We start from the raw sequence: 10,101 nt of genomic DNA, 5'->3' as shown, positions 1-10,101 counted from the left end.
TTAATGGTCCTGATAGTTTGTGGTTTTACTTCTAGGTCTGTGATCCACCTTGAATTTGTTCTTGTGCATGAGTTGAGGTATGCATCTTATTTCATTTTTCTTGAGGAGGATGTCCATTGCTTCCAGCATCACTTGTTAAAAATGGCATCCACCTCTCACTTGATGCTTTTTGGGTCCTTATCAAACACCAGTTGTCTATATGTTTATGGTTTTATTTCTGGACTTTCTGTTATTTTCCATTGGTCTGAGTATCTGTCATTATACCAGTACCATGCAATTTTGACCACTATGTGAGCCCTCTGACTTTGTTCTTTTTGAGGAGTTCTATGCTATTTCTTCCCTCTCCATATGAAACTGGTTGTCAGTTTTTCCAATTCTTTTTTTTTTAAATCATTTTATTAGGGGCTCATACAACTCTTATCGCAGTCCATACATACATCAATTGTGTAAAACACATTTAAGCATTCATTGCCCTCATCATTCTCAAAACATTTGTTCTCTTCTTAAGCCCCTGGCATCAGCTCCTCATTTTTCCCTCTCCCTCATGAACCCTGGATAATTTATAAATTATTATTTTGCTATATCTTGCACTGTCTGACGTCTCCCTTCACCCACTTTTCTGTTGTCCATCACCCAGGGGTTTTTTCAATTCTTTGAAGAAGGTTGTTGGTATTTGAATTGGGATAGTGTCTTGGGTAAGATTGACATCTTTACGTTATTGAGTCTTCTGATCCATGGGCATGGCATAGTCTTCCATTTATGCAGGTCGCCTTTGGCTTCCTGTAGTAGGGTCCTGTAGTTTTCCTTGTATAACTCTTCTTTGTTGTTGTTGTTAAATAAATACCTAGATATTTCCACTTGTTCTTGGCTATTGTGAAAGGTACTTCCTTCTTGATCTCCTCTTCCATGGTCTTGTTTGATGTATATAGCAAACCATTATACTTCTGTTTGTTGACCTTGTATTCTGCCACTCTTCCATATTCCTCTATCGCTGCCAGTACTCCTGTTGTGGAGCCTTTGGGATTTTCAATATATAGAATCATGTCCTCTGTAAGTAGCAATAGTTTTACCTCTTCCTGTGCTCAATAGATACTTCTACTTTCTTATGTTGTTACCTACGACCTCCAGTACAATGTTGAATAAAAGTGGGGACAAGGAGCATCCTTTTCTGGTCCCCTTTCTCAGTGCGATTGTTTTCATCTTTTCTCCATTGACTATGATTTTGACTTTTGGGTTTTCGTAGATAGCTTGTATTTACCTAAGAAACTTTCCTTCCATTCCTATCTTCTTGAGTGTCTTAATTAGAAATGGGTGTTGGATGTTGTCAGATGCTTTTTCTGCATCTATCAATATTATCATGTGATTCATATACTTTTTATTTTCAATGTGGTGCATAATATTGGTAGATTTTTAGATGTTAAACCATCCCTCAATCCCTGGGATGAATCCTACCTGATGATGGTGGATGATGTTTTACATACTTTTGTATTCTATTGGCTAATGTTTTCTTAAGGATTTTTGCATCTATATTCATTAGAGATACTGGTCTGTAGTTCTCTATTCGTGTGGGATTCTTGCCCTGTTTGGGTAGCAAAGTTATACTGTCTTCATAGAATGAGTTTAGGAGTTTGCCATCCTTTTGTGCACTCTGGAACAGTTTGTGGAAGATCGGTGTCAGCTCTTCCTTCAATGGTTGGTCAAATTCTCCTGTGAAGTCATATGGTCAGGGAGGTTATTTTGTTTGTGCTTTCTTGATAACCATATCTATTTCTTCTTTTGCTATGTATCTGTTGAGGTTTTTGACCTCTATCTGGCATAATCAAAGGGGGGATTGTTTTTCCAAGTATTTTTCCATGTCTTCCACATGGTTGAATTCATTAGAATATAGACTTTCTTAGGACTTTGTGATTATCCTTTTAATCTTGTGGGGGTCTGTTGTGATTTCACCCATTTCATCTCTCATCCTGGCTATTGATGTTTTCTTCTCTTTTTGGTTAGGCTTACCAACTATCTGTTGATTCTGTTGATCTTTTCAAAGAACTAGCTTTTTTCTGTATGGATTTTTTTTTGCATTTTTCTCTAATTTTCCCACCTGATTAACTCTGCCCTGATTTTTATTATTTCGCTAATGGAGGGGTTGTTCTGTTGACTCTGTTCTAGTTTATGGAGGTTTTGTGATAGCATATCAGTTAGAAGTCTCTCTTCCTTTTTCATTTAATGACTTATTGCTATCAAGCTACCTCTGATAAATGTGTTTTCTGTGTCCCATAGATTTTGTTATGTTGTATTTTCATTGTCATTAGTTTCTAGAAACTTCCTAATCTTCTCTCCAATCTGGGCTAGTACCCATTCATGTCACAGAAGATTGTTATTCGTCCTCCAGTTGTTTGTTCTTGTTTTTCTGGTCGTCCTTTTATTGATCTCCAGCTTTATGGCATGGTTATCCAAGAATGTCTATGTAATCTCTATTTGTTTGAATTTACTCAGGCTCGACTTGTGCTCCTGCATGTGGTCTATTTTCAAAAATGAACCATGTGCACTGAGAATTTTTTGCATTTAGATGGAAGGCTCTATAAATGTCTATCAGGTCTAGTTGCCTAATTTTAGGGTTCATCTCTGTAGCTGAGTTTATTTCCCAGTGATCTATCTTTCTCTTACAGTGTTATATCAGTCACCTACTTTGATTGTTAAGTCTGTGATTTATTTTTACATCTTTTGAATGGCTTGACAAATTTCACAGGTCTTTTGTTTTGGTGCATATATATTTATTGTGCTCACTGGTTCCTGGTTTACTGCTCCTTTGAGCATTTATAGTGATCTTCGTTGTCTCTATGGTTTGCACCTTCAGGTCAATTTTGTCAGAGATTAGGATTGAAGCTCCTGCTTTTTTTAAGCTGCCATTTTCATGGTATATTTTCCACCAATCTTTTATTCTTAGCCAATTTTTGTCTCTGAGGTTAAGATGTGTCTCTTGCAGGCAACAGATTCATGGGTTATGTTTTCTGAGCCAGTGTGATAGCTGTCATCTTTTAATGGATGAATTGAGTCCACTGCTATTCAGAGTTATTAAGAGAACCTTGGATTTATTGCTGTCGTCTTGTACCTTTTGTGTTGGATGTTTTCCCATCTCCCTTCATATAATTGTGCTGTGTTTGGCCTTCATTTCTCTCTGACATCATGTTATCTTGGTAAGTATTACCAGTGCATTGGCTGGGTAGAGTTGGGCTATATGACGGTCTCCTTCTTGACGTTGGTAGATGTTGGGCTTCTGACCACAATGAATCGGTAAGGATTTTCTGCAGGACTGGGTGTCTTTCAGCATAGTTGTTGAGTTTTTCCTTGTCTTGGAAGACCCTGACATCACCATATATTTTAATAGATAGTTTGACAGAATAGAGGATTCTCAGGCAGGCATTTTTTTCTTTCAGCCTTTGGAAGATGTTACTCTACTCTATCCCCCTCTAAATTGGTTCTGCTGATAGGTCTGAGCATATTCTTACTTGAGCTCCATTGTATGTGACCTCCATTTTATCTCCTTGCTGCTATTAAAAGTTTCTCTTTTTCCTCATATTTTGATAATTTAATTATTATATGCCTTGGTGAGTTCTTCCTGTGATTTAATCTAATTGGTGTCCTGTCTGCTTCCTGTGAGTGTCTGATTCTGATTCATGAAGGTGGGGAACTTTACTTCCAGAAATTCCCTCACAAATTTAGCTATTGACTTCTTCATTGTGTCTTACTTAATCTGGTATACCAATTATTAGAATATTGTTCCTCTTCATAGCATCTGCCATTGATCACATGTTTTCCTCTGCCTCTTTGATTATCTCATTTGGTTGTCTTTCCCATTTGTTGAAGTCTGCCTGATCATCCTCAAGGTCACTGCAATGATTCTCTGTCTCTTCTAGTCTGTTTGTGAGATCTGTGATTTTGTGGTTAGCTTCTGTTACCTCATCCATTAGCTCCTGTGTTTCCCTCTGGTGCGTGTACTTCATCCCCTCTAGCACTGCATCCTTATTCTGCATTCCTTCCCTTATCTTTTTTATTACTCCAAGCAGCCTTCTGAAGATTTCTTTTTTGTGGTAGATCTATGTCTGATCCTTCTATGAGCGTCCTTCCCTCCACTGTTGTGTTTTGTCTTTCTTATTTTCTTGTTGATGGTGTTGTGGTATATTGCTGTTTGTGTGTCATTTTGGCAGAACTGGGCACCATGATTTTTGGAGACCAAGGGGCCATGAGCTCTTTCTCTATTTGACATGTAAGAGTGTTGTTGAGGGATGCCTGTGACCTACTGTAGTCGTGGGTCGGATTGCTATGTAGGCAGGGTTCAGCGGTGACTCAGTGGCTAATGGTGATGGGAGGCTTCAGAGACTGGATTGAGACAGGTGACTGCAGGTTTTCCCCCTGGCAGAGTTGGTGAAGGCCTGCAGCTTGGCCTCTGGTCTGGGCTGTCAGTCTTTCAAAGAGTGTTAGTGTCTATTGGTCTTTCCTATTTTGTTATGTTAAAAACCCTATGTAGTTCTCTGATGTTTAGCTCTGGTTACCTTGTTATGGTAATGGATGCTAATGGACAGAATTTTGCAGGCTACGTTCAAAGTTGTTCAAAGGACCACAGGCTGGAATTGAAAGTGTTTTTACAAGGAAAAAAAATGTTTTTACCCTTTTCATATTGCACTTATAGGGTTCCCTGGTGTCAGGGCTTGTGTCACACTGTCTCCCAAAGGAGAGGGAGGCAGTTTAGAAGAGAGGGTGTGAGGCCCTCTGGATCCAAATTTTCTCCTGGTTGCCATCCTGTGTTCTCCCTCTACCTGTTTGTACTCTGTGGAACTGCGTTCTGTCACAGGTAAATATCACAGGGGCTCTTCAATAGCCCCAAATTATTGTCTAAGTACCTATCACTACCCATGCTGGCAGGCATGGGGCTTGGGAGAAGTGAAAAGTGGATGGCCAATGTCGTCCCTCCATTTCTTTCTGGAGAGGGGAGTTGCACAACACTAGACTGTAGGTGTGGGGTGGCTAGAGGAGCAGGGGGAGGGAGGGAGGGAGAGAGGGAGGGAACTTGGGTGTGACAGCTTGTGGCTAGCTTTCAGAGCCTCTTTGTGAACCTGGGATTATGACCACTTTTAGACAGCAGTCTGGGTCAATTACTGCTTGTTGCAGGACTTGGGCACAGGAAGGGGTGGCAGATGCCATCCTTCTGGACTTGGCGAGGTGTTGGTGGAGCCTGCAGGCAGATGCAGTGAACTTAGAGTATTTCAGGGCATTCTCGAATCGCTTAGTGGGTGAAAATCATAGGGGGAAGTCTGAAATGAACCCTAGTACACTGAGCCTATTTTTAGCATACAGCCTTCCAGTATTTGCCTTTTTATCTCTTAATTTTCTGGTCTGGCAGCAGAAGCCCGGGGAGGGTGATTCTACCTGGATGCCATCTTGAACCCCCCGGCCCCAGATTATTAATCAGGTCACTAGAGTTTTCTTCCAAAGAATCTCTGGGTGGAATCAACCCTATAGCTTTTTTGTTAGTAGTTGAGATTGTTACTTATTTATTCATTTTTCACTATCCAGGAACTCCGAAGTTGGAAGGCATCTTCACTTCCCAATTTTAGTTGTATTGTGTAGGAACAAAGGCAAGTACTAGGTTAACCTATGGTACATTTACTCCTTTTCCTATTTATCTGCAGGTCTTTGACTCTCTGAAACACAGTCATTGGCTACTGTATAGTTAATTTTTACTTAGAGTACACCTATAGGACAGAGTAGAACTGCTCCCTAGGATTCCTGAGACTGCATATCTTTACTGGAATAAGCAGCATAATATTTTACCCACACAGCAGCTTATGGGTTTGAACCACGGACTTTCTGGTTAGCATCCCAAAATTTAACTCACTGCTCCAGCAGGACTTCTTAACTAATGTATTTTAAAAAGCAAAGCCAATACCACTGAGCAGATCTGACTAATTGTGACCCTGTGTCTTGCTTCGGACACTGAAAGTCTTCACAGGTGCAGACAGTTTCATCTTTCTATCAGAGTGACTGGTGGTCTCAAACCAAAGACCTTGTGATTAGTTATCCTACATCTAACCAACAGCAACACAAGAGCTGCATATACTAATTTAAACAAACAGCTAATTTCTGTGTTCTATAAGCACAAAACAATTAGCCAAAAACAAGGTTCCAGGAATTGATGGAAGTAGAAGGCCAGACTGCTCCTTAGAGGCAAGGATAGTGTTGCTCCATCTTGTTTACTTTGGGCATGTTGCCAGGAGACACCAGTTCCTGGAGACGGACATCATTCTTTCTAAAGTATAAGGACAGTGAAGGAGCGGAAGGCCCTCAAGGAGATGGATTGACACCATGGCTGCCACAAGGGGCTCAGGCATAGAAATAACTGTGATGATGCCACAAGACCAAAAGTGCTTCATTCTGTTATGCCAAAGGTCACTGTGGGTTAGAAGAGACTCAAAGGCAGTGACTTTGTTTTCATTTAGTTTTGTTTTCTCTAACTGAGCAACTATTAAATCAGGTTATCTATTGATCAATCCATTCTCCCCACTGATGCTAAAATAATCTACCCAAAGTAGGTCATGTCATTTATGGTTTCCCAATGGATTTAACATAAAATATAACTTTTTTCTTGTCTGCCAAGTGTACCATATTCTGGTCCTTATCTCCCAGTTTGATCTTGTTTGCTACCACTCTGATTTTTTCATTATGTTCTATCAACCATTCTCTTTCAAGAATATTCCAACCTTATTCTTGAACAGAAGCTTTTTAACTTACTGTTCCTTTTGTCTAGAATGCTTCTTTATATTCTAACTTTCCCCTGACTTGATCCTTATCACTCAGATCTCAAAAACTTACCTCTTCAGAGAAATTTTCTTTGATCGCCCTTCCTTACCCACAAACATATATAATTTTGAATCATCCACTATCATATATAAATTCTGTTTTCATTATCCATAGAATTATTGCCTAATGAGGTGATCTTGATTATTTGTTTTTGTCTCTGTGTGGTCTAGTCATATTAAAAATTATATTCTCCATGATAGAAGTGGTTTCTTTTGCTGAGTTCACTATAGCACCTTCAGTGCATAAAACAGAATCTGCCTGACACATGGAGGAATTGCATTAATAGTATGAATGAATGAGTTCAATCATAACAGTTCAAACAAGGGTGTTTGTAAATATACTGATTTCAAAATAGTTGATTCACCATCTGAATAAGTCAAGCCACTCATTCGCAATCATGAGATGAAGCAATTGCTCTTTCTTCGGAGGTTGGACTACAAAAATATAGCTACTGTGTTAGAAAAATAGTCAAGGGCCAGACCAAATTATTTTGTTTCTGTTTTGCTCTTTTTGAAGTGAAATTTATACATAATAAAGAGACCCATTAGAACTAATGCTCTTTTGCAGCCTAGCCACATTGATTTTTCTCCACAATTGACCTTATCCATTTTGAGCAGAGCATTTACTCTTTGCCAGATATCCATTAGGGGAAGACATTGACCTCTATATTCACTGGAACCGTTTTCATTGTTCAATCTTTTGTAATGTTGCTGCAAACACACCCATGTGAATGCATTCAGTACATTTTATTCTCAACATGCCATTTCTTCCAGTGAACATTATTTAAACAGTGCGAGCACTTATGCTATTTTCCAAGTAATCATGTGTGGAGATGGTATCAGAAGATGGCTTCACCTCCTAGCTTTAGTAGTTTTATACAGGAATAAAGATAAGCAGAAGTTTAGCCAGTTTACTTATGTGTTCTTCTATTTTATTTGCTGGTCTTTTTGTCTTGGGATTGTAAATAGTTGACATGCTTGGCTACTAACTGAAAGGTCGGAGGTCTACTCTACCTAGAGGCACAGAATGTTCTAGGGGAAAGAGTGACCCCAATTAAAATATATCTTGTGGAGCACCATCTAAAAATTTTAAACAAGACAAACAAAAACCCCGAATCATTTGGATGAAGGAGGCTATCAGCATGAAGCATTAATGATGTCCAAAGGATTCATGTTCACTTGGGTATTTAAATACAAAATCAAACTCATTGCCATCGAGTCAATGCTGAGTCAAGAGATGCCCTGTGGATTTCCAAGACCGTAACTGTTTCCAGGGGTTAAAAGCCCAGTCTTTCTCCCTTGGAGCTGCTGGTGGTTTTGAACTTCTAACTATGCATATCACAGCCCAACACATAACCACTACACCGTGAGGGATCCTTGGGTACTTAACTAGGACACAGAAAAGAAAAAAAGCTGTCACAAAATCATGATGGATGGTAGATAACTTTATCAGAGTCACAGGTGGGACTGTGGAACCATGAAAAGGACTGTGATTAGTATATGCACACTATTGCATCTTAGGAAAGTTCAGTTCAGGGCCCTCTGACCAAAGTAGACAGGGTATGACTCATAACCATGACCATCAAGCCTTGTCCAGTCAAATTCCTGAAGGTCAGAGTCCCTGCACGTAGGCTGGTCAGAAGTCTCAGATAAGATGGCTAAGAATTGAGTGGGCTTAGAAATATGAGAGTTCACGTGCTTCTGTTAAAATTTGAAGCTATGCTTCCATTTTAGCATCTTTATGTTCTTTTTTATTTTAATTTATTTTCAAACTATGTTTGTTTCTACTGGGCCCTGTTTAAGGTGATCTGTTCAGGATAACATATGTTTTGTCTCCTTCCACATTCATTATTTCAGGATGGTTAGTTTTTTAATATGACATTTTAAAAAGATATCTGAAGTTGACGCAATATGAGGTAAGACCTGTGCCAGCAGCCAAGAATTGGTGTCTACGTGACTCTGACTCATGGTGAGCTGGCGCATAATAGAAAGTAACATTGCCTGGAACTGTACCATTTTCATGATTTTTTAGCTTGCTTGAGGGTATTGTTGCTATTACCATGTAGTGCCTTCCAACCTAGGTTCATTTGCTACCACTAGATAGAACAATATTCTCTGTGACCCATAAAGTTTTTCTGGGATAATTTTTATTGAAACCTGCCCATCATGGGTAACTGTTGATATTTGAAATAACTACAATCACACCACACACGCCACCATAGTGGGACAAATGGACAAAGCAAGGTGATATTTTCTATTGTGACATGCACTTGAGTTGAACTGGGCTAGTAGTAAATTAATAGACCAGAACTGCTGCAAATGGTGTTGTAGTCTGTAAATTTATGGGAGGAGAGATACAGGTCTTTCTCATCTGGGTTTTCTGGATGTTCGAACTGCCAGTCTTTTGATTAATGGTTGAATGCTTAACTACTGTGCCAGAAGGATTCTAGGCTCTTTTTGTTCTTAAGCAATGTTCAGCCAAACAAGGTGAAATCATCATGAAAGATGAAAGCAGAGCCAATGTTCTTGTCTTCCTGTATAAAATCTCGGCATACTTCCTTTTATTTTCACAAAAAAACTTACCACGGTCATTGATGAACTGTTCTGGGTACTTTGAAAAGTATCCCAATAAGTAAACAAGTGAAATTTCCACTGAAAATTATACATTGGAGTCGTAAGTGAATAATACCATTTTCATGCAAAACTGTTTAATTGGGGATCTTATTCTCTGGCACTCAGTCATGTGGACTTTGGGAATAATAACAATGGATTTTAAGATGGGCATATGACAAGAACATCAGTTACCTTTGCTAAGACCGTGATTGTAATCACTATTTCTGCAAGTCAGTTTTAGTCAACAACAACAAAAATATCATTGCTAACATTTTGTGTAGTGTGAAGCAAAATGGACACAAACACTATCCTGAAGATTAACTGAAGAAAGAAGATGAGTAGTAACAAAATCCAAGGGAGGATGAAATTCACAAACAAGTGATACAAAACATTTTAATGAAGTCGGTCTAATTAACATACCATTATTCAGCAGTTTCACAATGATCTTTGGCAAACAAAGACTAAGTTCACTTAAAAGAGGTAGCTAGCCTCTCACTGACGGTCAAGTTTGTACTGACCCAAACCTTTCTCACTTAACGCTTACGGATGGGAAGGAATTGGAAAGAAGGCAAGAAGAAGGGTCTTCAAGTAAGGCAACAATGTAAGTGATGCTATTTTCCAAGTCCAAGCTGAAACAGTA

Source organism: Echinops telfairi, unplaced genomic scaffold, assembly GCF_000313985.2.
Source record: "Echinops telfairi isolate 266 unplaced genomic scaffold, ASM31398v2 ScPeMD7_7469;HRSCAF=8507_0, whole genome shotgun sequence".
Classification (NCBI taxonomy): domain Eukaryota; kingdom Metazoa; phylum Chordata; class Mammalia; order Afrosoricida; family Tenrecidae; genus Echinops; species Echinops telfairi.
The sequence above is the reverse complement of the archived record's forward strand: the minus strand, read 5'-3'. Positions refer to the sequence as shown.